Below are 18,770 nucleotides of genomic sequence, written 5' to 3' on the forward strand. Positions count from 1 at the left end.
TTTCTAGCTTTGCTATTCACAGTATAAAGAGGATACATATATTTTCAGTGTAGCTAACATGAGTATTTTAAAGAATCATATCTACTTTCACTATGAAAGGCTATTAAATACCCATGCTCAATCTGTCTGTGTAATCAGCATCAACTACCACTTATGGAGCACCCACTGGTACTGTGCTAGACTCCAAAGGGACATTTTAAACACTTCTTAAGCTTCAGTTAATCTGTACAGATTTATTCCAAGATTTTAAAGCACTTCTGTGAAGAAATACAATTTACCATTTCTTAGTGCTTATTGTAACACATAAAATCTTTTTTTTTTTTTTTCAAATCGGCCAATTTAGAAACACTGAGGAAAGCTAGAAGCATGATTGCATTTTATAGCTCCTTCCTTCTTCATGCTTCTGTCTACTTTCACTTTTGTTGTTGCTGTTGTTGTGTTGTTTTGTTTTATTGAAACGGAGTCTCGTTCTGTTGCCCAAACTGTAGTGCAGTGGCGCATCTCGGCTCACTGCAACCTCTGCCTTCTGGGTTCAAGCAATTGTCCTGCCCCAGCCTCTCGAGTAGCTGGGACTACAGGCATGTGCCACCACATCTGGGTAATTTTTTGTATTTTTAGTAGAGACGGGGTTTCACTGCATTAGCCAGGATGGTCTTGATCTGCTGACCTTGTGATCTGCCCACCTCGGCCTCCCAAAGTGCTTCTGTCACTTTCTAAATGAATTTGACAGTAAAAAATCAATAATTGCTGAGAAAAATTGAGAGCAGAACACTCAGGAGAAAAAGAAAATGTTTTCAAATTCTTACATTCCACAGTGGATTCACAGTTTTTTGTTGTTTTCATTGCTAGATTGAAATTCATATCATCAAATCACAAAATATGTATTTAGTTTTTGGTAAATTAATAATGAATTATGATTAGTTTTCTAAAAAAAATATGAATACGTGGAATTCAAATAAGTGAGCTCACACTTTTTTTCTTTTCTTTTCTTTTCTTTTTTTTTTTTTTGAGACGGAGTCTTGCTCTGTCGCTAGGCTGGAGTGCCGTGGTGCAATCTCGGCTCACTACAACCCCCGCCTCCTGGATTCAAGCGATTCTTCCGCCTGAACCTCCCTAGTAGCTGGGACCACAGGCGCATGCCACCACACCCGGCTAATTTTTATATTAGTAGAGATGGGGTTTCACCATGGCCAGGATGGTCTCGATCTCTTGACCTCGTGATCCTCCCGCCTCGGCCTCCCAAAGTGCTGGGATTACAGGCGTGAGCCACCAGGCCCGGCCAAACTCACACATTTTAAACTATTTTTGAAATGTATCTTGGTTAGTATAACTTTCACTGACAAATTATAGATTAAAAAACAGTATTATAATTATTTTATACATTGTGAAGTGATTAAATCAAGATTAATAATATATGCCTCACCTCAAATATTTAATAATTTTGTGAAAAAAAATTTTTTTTTTGAGATGGAGTCTTGTTCTGTCACCAGACTGTAGTGCAGTGGTGCAATCTAGGCTCACTGCAACCATTGACTCCCTGGTTCAAGCAATTCTCCTGTCTCAGCCTCCCAAGTAGCTGGAACTACAGTTGTGCACCACCAGGCCTAGCTAATTTTTGTATTTTTTAGTGGAGATGGGGTTTCACCATGTTGTACAGGATGTTCTACATCACCTGTCATCATGATCTTCCTGCCTTGGTCTCCCAATGTGCTGGGATTACAGTGATAAGAATTTTTAAAATTTATTCTCAGTAAAATGTAAATGATCAATACTCACCTATTAGCTATATTCACCATGCTGTGGAATTGATCTCAAAAGAAAAGAAAAAAAGTCAAACATTTCTCCTAAGACATTTCACCCTTCGACTATCATCTTGCTATTCTCCCTATCTTCCTAACCTCGGGTAACCATCTTTCTACTCTCTGCTTCCATGAGTTCAATGGTTTTACATTCCACAAGTAAGTAAAAACATGCAGTGTTTGTCTTATTTCACTTAGCATGATGTTCTCTAGTTCCATCAATATTTTTTCAAATGACAGAATTTATTTTTAAGTATTCCATTGTGTACCTATATGACTTTTTTTATTCCTTCATCTCTTGATGCATATTTAGGTTGATTTCATAATGTGGATGTTGTAAATAATGCTGCCATGAACACAGGGGTGCAGAGGTCTCTGACTTGTCTATTTTGTCCTATCAAGCAATTTAACAACAGATTCGAGCAACAAACATACTCTTTTTAAGATCCTGTGTTTGAACTGTATTGCCATCAATTAAAAAAATCAATTTGCTGGAACATTTAGATAATTATTATAAATCTCCATCATCATAAAACAGGAATAAAAGAAATATCTTAAGATATGTTGAGTTAGGCATATACAAGTCATCAATATCCTGTTTTCCTGTGTTAAAAGAACATGAGAGAATTGTATTTCCTCACCTTCTTGAAGTGACATGAGCATTTGACCTCTAGTGGATAATGGTGTAATCAGAAGTGTATATCACTTACAGGTAGAAGCATGTAGTTGGCATCCAGTTCTCTAGTTTGCTCTCCTTCTCCTGTGATGAAAGCAGAAGTATCACTGTTACGGAAACACAACACCCAGCTGCCCATGGAAAGTTGCTTACAATGGACATTGCTTGAGGATAAAACAAATGTGGTTGTTTTAAGCCACTGAAATTGTTGAGTTTGTTTTTATGGTATAATCAAGCTATTCTAATAGATGAGTACATTTACTAATTACAAGTTAAAATTACATATTCTTAACATGAAGTATATATTTATAATAGTTTATGTTTCACCTGACAATGATGGCAAGTAAATGTAGGATATCAAAAGTGAATATTTTAATTGATGGTAGTAATTCTATATTTTTGCCAGTAAAATCTGTGAATTTGCACTGCAACTGTTTAGCTTGGCAGAAAGTAAAAGAGAAAGATGAGAGAGAGAGAGAGAGAGGAGAAAAAGAGGAGAGAGAGAGAGAGGAAGTCTTATCTGCCTATTGATACCGTTCTATACTTTTTTAAACACATAACTCAAGCCATTTCTTCCTCATGATTATTCTACTTCTTAAGTAATTTTATTTTGCTTTTTGCTCCCATAGCACAATGTTAAATCTTTAATTTTTCAGATGTTTGGATTTGCTTGGTTTTCTTGATACTTCCAAACTTGCCACAGGTATTATAAAAAAAAGTAAGCCCCTAGACCCTTATATTTTTATTTTGTGAATTTGTCTGGTCTCTATTTTCCAAATCTTGTTTTGTCTTACCCTGCCTCTTCAAATGCCTTCTTAGGAATATCTGGTTCTTATTTTTCCACTGTTTATAATGACACATGAAGTTAGTCTGTCTCTTGCTAAGGATGTCTCTCCTGAAATTTTAACTTCATTTTGCCTAAGATTTTCTGCAATATGCTATCGTTAACATTATAATAATTCTTAATCACTTTTTTTGACCAACTCTCAATTTCTTTTTTTTAAACCAATTTATCTTTAATTATGTCAAGATTTGTATATATAAAGATGAGTTGAGTCTCAGGATTCTTACTGAGCTCCAGACATTGTCATCCTCAAGCCCCAGTAGCTAATAAAAAAGGTAAGATAGTAACCTATCTTACCCGGCCCTAAAAACTGGCATCCTCAAGCCCTGACAGCGGCCCATAGATTGGCAGACAATTGCTGAGTGTTCTGGTGCTGTAGTATCAGTTCCGTTACAGTTGCTCGCATGGCTCTTACACGACCTTCTTCCTCCACCAGTTGACAGTTTACAAGTGTCACCAGTTTCCTTTGCATTGGACGGCTCAGTGCACTCTGGTTCAAACTAGCCACACCTTTACCTCCACTTAGTGGTTTTAAGTAGAGTGCCAAATCCTCAACGCATTTCTTTGCAACCTCATAGTGTTTATTCTCACCTAGATTACTTAACTTAATTGACTGATGATCTGGTACCTGGGCTCCAACTAACTGGAGAAGTGCAAAGTTGACAGGAAGTACATCAATATCTGTGTTGATGGCAGTCTGGTCAAAAGGACAAGCTTTTCGATGAAGTTTATTCAAGCAGGTCTTGCAAACAGTGTGTGAACAACCTAAACTGATGGGTTTGTGCACATTCTCATCAAATTCATTATAGCAGATTGGACAGGACAGAAATTCTGTCCATTGAGCTACCTGCACAGGCATTGTGGAAGCTGGATGCTTGAGTTAGCAGTCTAGCAGATCATTATTTTGCTGTGTAGTGTTTTGTAAGCTGAGGGGGTCCGGGCGGGGTCGCTAAGGGCCGCTCCCAGGAGCCCCGCGACGGCGCGGCTGGGCCACGGAGGCGCCTCCTCTCGAGCAGAGCTCGGTGGAGGTTTCACCACCTCAAACTCCATCGGGAGCTACAGGGACAGCCCCGCTGGCGGCGGCGAAGACCGCAACGGGGCCTCCTTCTCCTCCTCCCTCTCCCTCCACCTCCGCCTCCTCCGACCAACTCTCAGTTTCTTTGCTGCTCTCTTGCTTTTGCTTTTTTTCTTCAAACCCAATAGGCAAATTAAAAATTATTGTTATTATTCAATTTTCTACCTTCTGTATGCCTTTACCGACACAACTATCTTGGTTGAGAAAACCTGAAAACCAAGCTGACTGGTCTCAATTTCAATCAAGATTATATGATACACTTGGTTTTCTTTTATATGCATAGGGCTTCCCCAATCCTAGGTAAGCCAGTCCCTACAGATGAGTACTAGATCTGGTTCCCTATTCATATATAACTAAAGAAGATGGCTCTAGCAATTATCCAATCTCTTAGTTACATCATCAAATATTTCTTCTTTATTGGATCATTTCATGAAGTATATGATCATTATTTCTCTCATTTTATTAAGCAATCTTATAAACAAAAAACTTTGTTGTCCTCAGTGGCCCGGAGGACAACAAGCAATATTCAGCAATGACCCACTTCTCTCCTTTTTAGAAACATTCATCCTGAAATAATTTCTAAATTCATAGTCTCCAAATTCTTGTCCTTCCCCATTCTGTCTTGAATCTACTCCAATCAGGTTTTAATGACCACCATCCACTAAAATTGCTCAACAAAATCACAAAAGACCTACACTTTGTTACTCTGAATGGTCATCTCTGAGTCCTTATCTTGCTTGATATGTCAGCAATATTTAAAATAATTGTTTTCTCTCTTCTTTGAAACAAGCTATTCATTTAGCTTCTAGGATATCATTCCCTTCTATATTTTCTCCCATATTTTTTATTCTTTTAAATAGTTCTTCGTCTTTTTTATAGTTTGGAGTTTATGTTCCTCATTTTACCAACCTCTAAGTGTTGGAGAGTCCAAAGCTCTGTCCTTTAATTAATACAGGTTTTTAGCCTCTAATTTTGCCTAGGTTTTATCTAGCATCATGGCCTTAAATATCATCTACATGGTATTCCTTTTGAAAAGATTATACATGGGGATATTTTCCCCAGTTTATTGTGAAATGTTAGAGATGGGGATAGTAAGGTTTCTATATCCTTACACTTCCAGTAAATTCATAGTTCATAAGTAATGCTAAATGCATATGTGCTTTGCCTTTTCATTTTACCTGTTGCATCTGGAATATACATGAGAATGATGATAAAAGTAGAAAATGTAAATTACAACTAGCCTTAAATATTCTTAGAATTTACTATAAATATTGCTCCTAACTAGTTAAATAATTACTTTGTGTGATTCTTATAGTTTTCCATGAAAACTTATAATGAATATGGATTATAAAAATGCCTTAAAATAATTCTGTTAATCTATTTTACACCTCAAATTATATTTACATTTGCTTCCTTATATTGGGAAAGTGACTACTGACATTAATAAGAGTTCTTCAAAACAAGAGTGGCTGGCCAGTACCGAGAAAAGAATAACATTAGGCAGAATTATATTTGTTAACTAAATTCCTGGCAGACAGCAACTAAGGAATATATAAAATACGGGACAAAGAAGATCAAGTGGAAACTTAGAGCAAAGGAAACTGACTGATCTAGAACATTTTCTTAAACTCAGCACTATTAATATTTTGAGGCTGATAACTCTTTGTTGTGGGGGGGCTGTCCAGTTCATTATAGGATGTTTAGCAGCGTTATTGACTTCTACCCAGTAAGGCCAACAGCATCTTCCTTCCAGTTGGAACAGTTACAAATGTCTCCTGGTATTGGCCCCTCTTCACATTGCAAATTACTCGTATAGTAGGGTAAGAAAGACACTAAAATATAAGGCTCAGAATATATGAGATCATAAACTCTTAACTATATTAAGCAGAAAACATCAAATTTCTTGTGCTTTATTCAAAGAAATCTTTTGATTCTAACGAACTTTTACTCTCTCTAGGGTGGGTGGGTGAACAAGACTCAATGTTTATCTTGCTTCCAGGGAAGAAGACGTAAGAAAAGCCTCCTCAGTGAATCATAGGTTGAGAACTTTGCAGTGGTTCTTTGCATCTAGAATACTCACTGGGAGTAATAATACAAGTGAATATAACAATTGTATCTAGCTTCACCTATTTTCAGTGTTCAATATTAATATTGTTATTAAGTGTTAATAGAGGAATGATGGGGCGTATTTTCTGGCATAGGATAAGAGCAACTAAAGGGGAAGAACAGTAAACAAAATCCAAATGATCAATGTCACACCACCAAACCATATTGCTAAAGTGAAAGAAAATTGAGTTCTGACGTAGTAGGCAGGGATTTAATAATAACTTAAGTATAATATATTTAGTTTAAGAGAAGGTAGACATATCATAAAAAAGATAAAAGATGAATAAGAAGATTATATTGTATAAAAATTATTACAACAAAAAGTAAAGAAACATTCAGGATGCAATTACTGTATAAGCAAATAAATTGATTACTGAATAGCACCATTAGAGTATCAATAATAAATGAACAATTAAATAGACAAACCAAGGGTCTAAATAGACGTATTTGAAAACCAAATTATTGACATGAAAATTTCTGAGAATGGAAAGAAACCAGTAATTTTAAAGAAATATATATGGGTGACAAAGAATGAAAATGAAACGTAGGTAATTTGAGTTCCTGAGTAAAGAAGAGAATAAATAAAGGAGAAATTAAAATTTTAACATTATTTTCTGGGTAAATTATAAACAAAGTTTAAAAATATAATATTTAGATTATCACTGAGTATCGTAATCTAAAGAAAATGATGCCAGAGACAGACGTGTGTGTGTGTGTGTGTGTGTGTGTGTGTGCATGCATGTATACAGGCATACCTTGTTTTACTGTACTTCACTTTATTGCACTTCACAGGTACTGAAATGTTTTTTAATAAATTGAGGATTTGTGGCAAGCCCCTGTTGAGTAAGTCTATCAGTGCAGTTTTTCCAACAGCATGAGCCCACTTAGTGTCACTGTGTCACATTTTGATAACTCTTGGGATCTTTATGGCTTTTTTGTTATAATTATATCTGTTAAGGTGACTTGTGATTAGTGATCTTGATGTTACTATTGTAATTGTCTTGAGACAACCAACACCACATAAGAAAGTAAAATAATTGATAAATATTAGTGTGTGTTCTAACTGCTCCACCAACCAGCTGGCCATTCTCCCTCTCCTTGAACCTCATATTCCGTGAAACATAACAATATTAAAATTAGGCCTACTAATCACCCTACAATGACCTCTACCTGTTCAAGTGCAAGGAAGAATTGTATTTTACTCACTTTAAATCAAAAACTAGAAATGATCTCAAGCCTGTAATCCCAGCACTTTGGGAGGCTGAGGCGGGTGGATCATGAGGTCAAGAGATCCAGACCATCCTGGTCAACATGGTGAAACCCCGTCTCTACTAATACAAAAAATTAGCTGGGCATGGTGACGCATCCTGTAATCCCAGCTACTCAGGAGGCTGAGGCAGGAGAATTGCCTGAACCCAGGAGGCGGAGGTTGCAGTGAGCTGAGATCGCGCCATTTCACTCCAGTCTGGGTAACAAGAGCAAAACTCTGTCTCAAAAAAAAAAAAAAAAAAAAAAACTAGAAATGATTAAGCTTAGTGATGAAAACGTTAAAACAGAGTTGTAAATACAAAGAAAAAGTTCTGAAGGAAATTCAGTGGACACATGAATGATAAGAAAGGGAATCAGCCTTATTACTTACGTGGAGAAAGTTCCAGTAGTCTTGATAGGTGATCAAACCAGTCACGAAATTCCTTAAACAAAAGCCTAATCTAGAGCAAGGCTCTAACACTCTTTAATTATATGAAGGCTGAGAAAGGTGAGAAAACTACATAAGTTTGAAGCTTGCAGAGGTTAGTTCATGAGCTTTAAAGAAAGAAGCTGTCTCCATAGCATACAAGTTCCACATGAAGCAACAGGTGCAAATGTAGATGCGACAGCAAGTTATCCACTAGACCTAGCTAAGCTAATTGATGAAGGGGGCTACACTCAACAACAGATTTCAATGTAAGTAAAAAACAGCCTTCTATTTGAACAAGATGCCACTAGGACTTCCATAGCTAGTGAAAAGTCAATACCTGTCTTCAAAGCTACAAAAGACAGGCTGACTCTTTTGTTAGAGGCTAATGCAGCTGGTGGCATCAAATTGAAGGCACTGCTCATTTACCATTTTGAAAATCTTAGGACCCTCAAGAATTATGCTATGTCTACTCTGCCTGTGCTCTATAAACGGAACAACAGAGCCTGGATGACAGCATATCTATTAACAGCATGGTTACTAAATGTTTGAAGTCTATTTTTGAAATGACTATTCTTATTATCAAGCACCAAGAAGGATGTCAGTATATCTTGGTTAAGAATTTCTTTCCCCAAAGTAGAAATTGCATATAGAAATCAACCCTGTAATCCCAGCACTTTGGAAGGCCGAAGCAGGTGGACCATGAGGTCAGGAGATCAAGACTATCCTGGCTAACACAGTGAAACCCCATCTCTACTAAAAATACAAAAAAATTAGCCAGGCATTGGTGGCACACACCTCTAGTCCCAGCTACTTGGGAGGCTGAGGCAGGAGAGTAGCTTGAACCCAGGAGGTAGAGGTTGCAGTGAGCTAAAAAAAAAACAAAAGAAATGAACCCTAAGATTTTCATAGTTGGTGCTTTCTCGCTTTCTCTAGGTTTAACTAAATGAATAAGCCTAGATATTTTTCCAAACCTTGTCATCCTTGTGTGGGATGCTGAGAATATATTTATCAGGCTTTTGCCTGTGACAGTGGTCCTCTTTCCTATTGTTTGGGAACATAACACATCTTGTTTTTTATTTAATTCTTGATAATTTCTATCTTGAGGATTTAGACAAGTATTTCGACCCAAGCCATGAGTGACTATCACCTTCCTCATTTGCCAGCTGACTCACTGCCGATTATTTCTTACTCCCTAATGAGTTAAAAACAGGTTCTCTCAATGCGTAAGTGGCTAAATACTACTACCCTTTATTCAATCTACTTCTACATTTTTTCTATCTGAGTCAGTGTGAATTGAATACAATTGATGACATTAGTATTTAACTTATGTTCTTCTAAGGATGGTAATTTGTTTCTGGGAAGTACCTTCCTGCCCTGCTCCATTGTTTTCCAACCTTGATAACCCAATAGACACCTGCACCTCCCTTGGTAAGATAGAGAATAAAGTATGTACTATAATCTTCAATTCCTTGTAAAAATCGTTTCTCACTTTGCAATTCTTGACGCTTCACTCCAACAGAGTGATCATTCTGTTCTGTGTCACCCCAAGATTTCTGTAAATTGAGCTAAGATTAATTGCATACTGAGCAAGGCTCTTCAATATTTCACCGTTGTACACTGCAAAACAAAAGTGGACATCTTGGATCTTTCTTGTGCAAAAGAAATGAAGTTAACAGCCAGTAGCAAAATCCTGTTTGAAGGAGTGGCAACTGCCGAGTCCATTGTTTTATTTGCCCAGGGAAAGTGTCTCCAACATGCTTAGCATGCTGATAATGAGCCACTTCTCCTTTTCAAATTTTGCACTTCAGCTTGTTGAAATACTTTCCTATAGCAGAAGGCTCTCAAACTTCCCTTCCTGATGTAAAGTAATTAAACAGCCATACACATGACATTGGCAGAAATTTAGTTGCTGTATTTGCCCACCCCACCTGCACAATCTTAGGTGGGAAGAATTTTCACTTAATACATGCCGCAATTAATCACATTTTCTGGCTTTTATTTTCCAATGACAGACAGTCTATACACAAAAACACCAGTAGTTTGTTGTCTAGATAAGCTGCCTGAGTGGTCAAGGTATTCAGATACAGGCATAGGGCACAAATTTTACATGAACTTGATTATTCTGCCAATTGGAAAACAAAAGAGAAAGTAAAAGTACTTTTTTTCTGGAAAAGAAGCATTTACAAAAATCTATAAACAACATAATTCATGGTGATTGCTTAGAATAAAAAAACATTACTTTTAAGAACATTAAAATCAGCAGTTCTATTCAACATCATTCTGGAGTTTATGTCAGTGCAATAAAGAGATTTGTGGAAGTTGTTGTAAAGGCAGATCTTATTGCAACATCCACAAGGGAAAAAATTTCGTTTCACCAAAGAAGGGCAAAATCTTTAGGGAGAATATTAAAAGTATGCTGAAAAATATGTTAAAATAGTGAAATAAGAGATATAAGATTTTATAAATGGAAAGATTTAAGATAATAATTATGACAACTATCTCAAGACTAATTCATTATTTAATAAAATATTAATCTCAGGAGATTTTTAAATAAAACTTGAAATAATGATTTTAAAATGTACATAGAGAAAGAAGTTTTCAAGGATATATGGCTTGTGTTTAAAGAGTTAAAGATTTTAAAAGGTAATAAAAAAAGGAAGTGGAGAGGGAATAATAAAAAATAAGATGGAAAAAACAAAAGAGAGCAAGAAATCACTAACAAATTTCAGCACTTACTAAGAATTTGTATTTAATAAAAATAACACATTGTGTCAGAATGAAAAAATACATGAGAGAGGCAATATGAACAGCTTATATATAAGACAAAAGTGATAATATGAATTCCTGTAAAAATAAACTATTTGAAATGGCGATAGAAATATTGGTGTTCATATATAAAATGATATATATTCCTACTTTTTGCTTGATACACATACACACACAAAAATTTTAATTGAGCAAAATAACAACTTTAAAAGACCATGCTTTTAGAAGAACAAAAAAAGTATCTTCAGAGTAAAGAATGCTTATTCAAAATCATGTATATGAATCATAAAATATTTTAAAAAGCATAAAAAGAAGAAATGACTTTTTTCATATAAAAATTAAAAGCCATAATAAACAAGGTAGAAATATAGGAATGGGGAGAATGTTTTAACAAAGTTTAATCAAACAACTCTTCTAAACCAAGAAGACAAACAGAAAAACAATCCACTAGAAATAAGCAAGAGATCTGAAATGCAATTCACAGACAAAAATATCAAATGGCCAATAACTCACAAAGTAATGCTCAACTTTAGTAATAATTATAAAAATGTAAATTAAAGCAAGAATTTGATATATTAACATTAATGTAATTTAAACATTAAAAGGAGGAAAATGAATGTTTTTGTTGTCTCCTATTATGATAAATATTAAAAAAAGAGTGTGGTCTAATGCAAATATGGCAAATGCCTCCTTAATTTTGATGGTGAATACACACACACAAACATATACATACATATTTTGATGTATCTTCCTAACTGATAGAGTCCTAAGGACACATTAAGATCATTTCATTTTTTGGTCAGTGAAACATGATATAAAATGTATATTCTTCAAGTTCTTTTTCTCAAAATTACTGGTTCTCTAATCGTCAGTTTAAAGACTTGAACATGAACTTTTGTGTGCTGATTCATGTTAATGATTCTTTTCTGAGCCTAATGTTAAAGGATATATGTATTTTCTCTGACTGATATTAAAATCTGGTTACTGCAAATTACAGTCAGCTCTCCCTATCTGTGGGTTCTGCATCTACGGATTCAACCAACTTTGGATTGAAAATATTTAGGAAAAAAAGTTCCAAAAAGTTTCCAAAAAGTGGAACCTGAATTTGCTCCACACCAGGTACGAATTGAGTTTACGTGATAGAATGATGTGAAGGCATTGCATTATTGTAAGTGTATGGGAGAATGTGCATAGGTTATATGCAAATACTATGCCATTTTATATCAGGGATTTGAGCATCACAGGATTTTGATTTCCTGAGGTTCTGAAACCAATTCCCATAAATGCCAAGGGAGGACTGTATTATGAAATCTGGAGATTATGTTGTTAATTAGCAGCTTATTAGCATTCATATGCTTATTCAAGTCCTTGATTAGGTCAGTGCTTACTTCTTTAATTGCTTCGGAAAAGATTAGTGGTCTTTCACTGTGATCTCATTTATCTATCCTGAACAAACCACCTTGTTTATAGAGAGATAAAATCTCTTTTAAAAGGAAAAATTGCTCTAGAGAAATTTAATCAGGAAAAAAAAAAAATTATTCAAGACCATTGTAGTAGGGGAGAGAGGCAAGAACTCAGTCTGAGATTAACTCCTCTGAAACAAAGGGCTAAAGTTTTAAGAGCTGAAGTGGAGGTGGGGCGCTTGAGGCCACCTGTGCTTGCTAATTGGCCTTACACAAGGGAAAAGTAAACTTTCTCCTGTCTTCATGACAAGTAGTTTTACAGTTTGGAGAAAGGTGAACACCTAAGTCAGGCTCCTATTTGCCTACAAAAACTGGGCTACCTTCCTTGATGACTACATCTCAAAGGGATGGCTCTCAGGTCCTTGAGAAAGACAATTCTGGCTTGTAAAACTGGCCAGTAGTTTTTGAGAAGATTTATATCTCAAAATGACAGAGAAATAATGTACACTTACAAGTATTTTCATGTAAATGATCAAAGGTCTTCTTCAGATGCAGAGAGAAGCTTTGTCTAAAGTTCACTCATGCTGAGGGAAGTGGTCTGCAGTCTTGGTCCCTTTCCTTCCATTGCATAGGATTTCTGCAGTCCTCTTATGAAAGCTTTCATGCATTTCAAACACCATTATACACTGATGTTTTGATTTGGATGTTTCATAAGTATACCAGGCTTACAACATCCAAAATCAAATTCCTTTAAAAGGATCAAAAACTTTTATTTGCACACCCTGTTCCTTGCCCCACAACACACACCTGATAGATGTATTCTTAGTGTCTGATAAAGTTTTAATGCCAGGTAAGTACTCATGATTATTTGTTAAATAAAAAATTAAGGGGGTAAGGAGAGCAAATCTTTTAGTTAAAACCTTAAGAGAGAAAGGAATTATCTGCCTAAGCTTGAGTTTATGCTCTATCTTCTATCCTTCAATAGACATTGACACAGAGATCGTGAAGAAACGTGACCTCTAGATTTTAGTCTCTGTTTGGAGTTAACATTATTGGTCTTAAAATTTGAGAAAGATATAATTTGTTCAAATAAGCACTGATACTCCGTAAATGTTTCTTAAGCCTGCCTCACTAATCCTTAATTTACTTTTTGTAAGTTATTTTTATAAAAAAAATTATCATATAGCTACAATATGGATAGATTACTATTCTTAAACCAGACAGACTCAACACCTCTGTCTTCAGAATTCTGCAGACTAAGGGAAAGAGAAAAAAAAATGTTAAACTTTAAGAAATGTAAAAAGATTATTTTATACTAATTCCTCAGGGCAGGAATTGCTTCTATTTCTACATTTAAATAACTAAGAAATTTTTAGTTATTTAATTTTTTTCCACTGGTAAAGAAAATGTTCCCCAAATGACTCAGTGTATCCATCTGTAGGCAGAGAAGAGGTTGACACAATTGCTTCTAAAGTCCAAAGCAACAAAGACTCAATTATACTTAAAAATTCTCAGTGGCCTCTATTTATTCCAATATCTAAAATCATTTCTGGTAAAATGATCCTTCAGTCTTTATGTTTGTCCTTTCCCTTGGCCCTTAAGGAATAAATTTATTAGTTCATCTATAATCTGTTTAGACTATGTTTCTCTCATCATCAATAATGAGCTTGACATCACGCCCAGATGTGATCATTTTGACAAGAATAATATACAGCTAGATGTTGAAACATCCAAAGCAATTGTAGTGGGCAACAGTTATTCTTATCAGTCAAGCATACCTTTCAAATATGTTTGGCAAAGTAGGATCTCTTTTCCTTTGGGGAACTAATTCTTCTCACACTGTAGTCCAGTTACAATTATTAACTGCCAGGCTGATAACACAACCACCCTCCACTCTTAAAACTAAAGTTGTGTGTTTCTATCTTGTTAGAATAACAGAGTCACAGAAGTCAGTAGGAGGCCAGCCAGTTTGTAGGCAGCATGGTGTCTAAATGACTCTCTCTACATCAGTTCCTGATTGAGATCCTTCCTGTTCCTCTTCTTCCTAGAGCCGGGTTTAAGTTTTTGTTAGATTTTGCAAGTTTCCAACTATGGTTTCTTGAACTGTTGATTCTAATTCTTTACCTCTTCATTCATCTACACACTTGCCATAGACTCATCTTGGACAGAATGTATGTCCCTTTGTCTCAACCATGATCTTGGACACATGAATTGCTTTCATCAAATGAGAGTTCTTCTGAGCCTTGGACGTAAGAAGCACTTTTCCAGTCATTCCCCTTGTCTTTTGCATTTGGCACTTTTGCTATTAGAATGATATACTTGAGTTTTCTTGTGTTGGGGGGCGGTGTTTGTTATTGTTTTTTAAGTTGAGGTCTCACTCTGTTGCCCAGGATGGGATACAGTGCTGTGAACATGGCTCGCTGCAGCCTAGAGCTCAAGTGATCCACCTCAGCCTCCCTGGTTAAGTTTAACTTTTTTCTAATTTTTGTTTTAAGTTTTCCTTCCTGCATGCTGAAACAACTTTTTTTTTTTTTTTTAATTTTTAGAAATAGGATCTCTTTTTGTTACCCAGGCTGGTCTTGAATTCCTGGCCTCAAGTGATACTCTCCCTTAACCTCCAAGGTTGCTGAGCTTATAAGTGTGAGCCACCATGTCCACCTTAGAATAATGTACTTGGGATAACCTGCTGCTCCCAAGAGGATAAAGCAAAGTCAAAGTTACATAGATCAGCCTTCTGTAACTGTCTTATAGATAAGTGAATAATAATAAATGAGTATTTTTTTTATTTTGAGACAGGGTTTCACCATGTTGGTCAGGCTGGTCTCGAACTCCTGACCTCAGATGATCCACCTGCGTTGGCCTCCCAAAGTTCTGGGATAACAGGCGTGAGCCACCATGCCTGGCTTTTTTTATTTTTATTTTTTGAGATAAATGAGTATTATTTTAAGCCACTCCCTTTTTGGGTAGTTTGTTACAAGGTAATATCAGATACTTACATGTTTAGTTCCCTTCATATAAATTGTCTTTCATTGCCTCACAATATCCAGGTATTGTTTCAGACACTGACATCCATAGAACACTAATTTGACTTAATAATTGATGAAAGAATTATGTATCTTAGAAAGATCCCAAATGACTAGGAACTTTTAAGCAGAATTAAATATTTCTTGATTATGACACTGGCCCTTGGAAAACATTCTTGGACCTCAGTATTTTCTGCGTTCTGTTCTTGGAGTTCCAATATTTTCAATAACTCTTCCTGGAGTTCACCATATTATTCACATTAACAATCATCTGTCTTAACCTAAAAATTAACTGACTGTTACAGATATCAAGTCTCGGGAATAAAAATTCCAGTCTTATCATAGAAAACCTATAATCATGAACTATATGATAAAAGACTGTTGCAGTTACTCGGTGAGCCTAAACCACCAAAGTCAGTGTTCAGAAAATCACCAAGCTCTCTAGTGAATAGTACATACTGATGTGAATTGTCTAGAAACAGATTCTGCTGAGATGGGCTCTGTCTGTTCAGAATCAGGTGTTTACCAATCCCTCTGCACTTATAATTTTTTAGCATCACTTGCTCTATTACAATATTCTTTATTCTAAGGTTAGACAAACCCTAGAATATAGTGAGACTTCAGTGCCACTTGCTCAAACAAATGATTAGAGGCATGAAAGGGATATTCAATCACTACAGGTTATGACTGCTAGTAGCCTGATCCATAGAACCTTTATATATTAAAGAGAATGTGATGGCCCCAGAATTTTTCCTCAACCTTCTTGTGCAGGCTACAGCTAAGGGAAATTTGTCAAACAGTCCAACTGACTATAAAGTCATGGTGAATGTTACTAGATTGGCAGAAGAAAAAGCAATAATTTAAGACTAGTTGGGCCATATACCAATATGATTAAGAGCACAGACTCCAGAATCATGTTACCTGGGTGTGAATTTTAGTCAGACATACATATGCTTTGTAAATTTATGAATATTTACTTTCTAACTTTCTAGTCTGTAAATGTGATAAAAATAATATATAACACATAGTACTGATGGGAAAATTAAATGTTTATATCTATAGTGTGCTTAAATTGATCATGGCTCATGATAAATGCATTGCAACTTTTAACTACTATTGTTATTGTTGTCACTGTTATTAAAAACCTAGAGATGACAGACAACACAATTTTATTTGTTTAAAGTCATTTCTTACAAAAAAGGGGAAAGAAATGGAAAGGAGAAGACTCCATCCAAAATGTTTGGTTTACCACATTCCAAGCAGAATGATAGGTATTTTACATGAGCTGAACTCTCCTGGAAAATAAAATAAAAGCAGTTGATACCACCAACTACTTAAGTCTATAATTGTGCTATTACAGTACACTCTAGTTATGGTTTAGCATTTCAAATGTATCTAGTGGAACTTAGCTACTGAATTTTTAATTTTATTTAAAGTTAACTAAGTTAAAGTTAGAATCTGAATGATTTTGTTATTTTTTAAAAGTATGTTTTAAAAAACTGAATATAGTTTTTTCTCTATATTTTATGAAACCTGAATACAGATTGAAATTTCTGATAAAATTTAATGTCTGGATTGAATTTTGCTGTAAGGATGAAAATGCATGCTGGTATTTGAAGATAGTATAAAAACATGCAAAATATCTTATTAATAGTTTTATTATACTGATTGCATTTTGACATGAAAATATTTTTAATATACTGAATTAAATTAAAATTACTTTCAACTGTTGCTTTTTTTTTTTAATGTGGTTACTTTGAAATATAAATTACATTCTATTTCTGTTGGCCGATGATGGCATGTATGACCTCCACTGGGCCCCAAGTACTTCTCGGGAAGCTACTACTTTCCTAGCCTTGTTCACTCTCCAGAGCTTTATGACGACTAACTCAAATCTGCCTCATTCTTCCGCTGACCCATCACCTTCCACAGTCTCTGCTAAACTCCTTATTTCTATCTCCTCATGTAATGAAAGAGGTGGGTATACACTCAGACTCATATTGGTTTCATCTTCTCTTGTTTTTCTTTCTCTCACAATCGAGAAAAAAAAAAAAGAAAATAAACAGCTGAGTCCTTTTTTCACTGGGCCAGGCACAAACAGTTTTTTCGTTTGTTTGTTTCTCTTTACCCTATTTAACTATGGATCGAACAATCTCCTCACTTATCTCTCCTCTCTAATACTTTTGATGTCTCCCTAATTAGGGGTTCGTTACATTTATTATTAGAATTTAACAAATACAATTCCTCCTCAATCTTAATTTCCCCAAATTTCAGTCTTGCTCTCTCCACCCTTTTATGGCCAAAAAGTTTCAGACAACTTGAAAAGTTCTCCCATCAAATCCTCTCTCTTTAGTTTGTGACAAGTTGAATTTGAACATTTTACATTATAAAATGTCTATTTATGAAGGGAAGCAAATATTCCCATGGATATATCTCTTTTCTTATCTTGGCTTTGTAGAAGAACTTGGGATCTTTAACTACTATGTTCTTTCCGGCTTTTATTTGCCTCTGATGTTGAGCTCCATAGATTTTCACTTGAGCATTGCAGTACCTCGGGGTGTTGCCCTGGTTTTTAGTTAGTTACTTAATTGACAACGGAAAATTGTATATATCTATGGCATGCAACATGATGCTTCAATATGTTTATACGTTGCGGAATGACTAAACCAGGCTATTTAACATATGCATTACCTCGCATATTTATCATTGTTTTCTTTTAATTTTATACCCTCTTTCTCATTTATAGCATTCACTCTCATTTCTAGAATTAGAATCTATATACAGTATATTGTGGAATAAATATTTTCAGCTTGAATCTTAATCCTGTACATGAGTTCTATACAAATAAGTTACCTTTATTTTCTAGCAGCACATCAAAAACACTGTGGCAGGCAGAGTAATAGCCCCCTAAAATGTGCAAGCCCTGATCACCAGAACCTATAAATGTGTTACCTAGCAATGCAAAAGAGACTTTGCAGCTGATTAAGGTTATCACCTTGAGATAGGGATGATAGCCTAGATTATCCAGGTGTGCCCAATCTAATCAAATGAGTCTTTCACATCAAAGAACATTTCCCAGCTGTAGTTCAGAAACAGGATGGTGAAATTAGAAATGGGAAAGATTACATTACTGGTTTGGCATGGAGGAATGTGGTCACAGGCCAAAGGATGTAGGCAGCCTCCAGCAGCTGGAAAGGAAAAGAAACAGTAACTCCTCTAGAACCTTTAGGAAGAAATTCAGTCCTGCAGATACCTTGATTTTAGCCCCTTGAAACATGTGTTGGACTTCTGACCTATAGAAGTGTAAGATAACACAATGGTTGTATTTATAATAAGGCACTAAGTCTCTTATAATTTGTTACAGCAGCAATAGAAAACTAATACAGATAATATATTCAAA

General features: G+C 35.4%; 1 long non-coding RNA gene and 1 pseudogene across 1 annotated transcript; both read right to left on the minus strand.

Annotated features, from left to right (window-relative positions):
• Positions 1-2,440: 2,440 nt before the first annotated feature.
• Positions 2,441-8,232, minus strand: LOC135277978 (uncharacterized). The gene is made up of 2 exons (XR_010345505.1): positions 8,140-8,232; positions 2,441-2,559 (listed from the first exon to the last, which is right to left on the minus strand). It is a non-coding gene; the product is annotated as an uncharacterized LOC135277978 (long non-coding RNA).
• On the minus strand, positions 3,543-4,178 carry LOC105710781 (roquin-2-like; annotated as a pseudogene).
• Positions 8,233-18,770: the final 10,538 nt, after the last annotated feature.

The sequence above is a fragment of the Aotus nancymaae genome, unplaced genomic scaffold (genome assembly GCF_030222135.1).
Source record: "Aotus nancymaae isolate 86718 unplaced genomic scaffold, 86718_ANA_hifiasm-v0.15.2.pri h1tg000036l, whole genome shotgun sequence".
Classification (NCBI taxonomy): Eukaryota; Metazoa; Chordata; class Mammalia; order Primates; family Aotidae; genus Aotus; species Aotus nancymaae.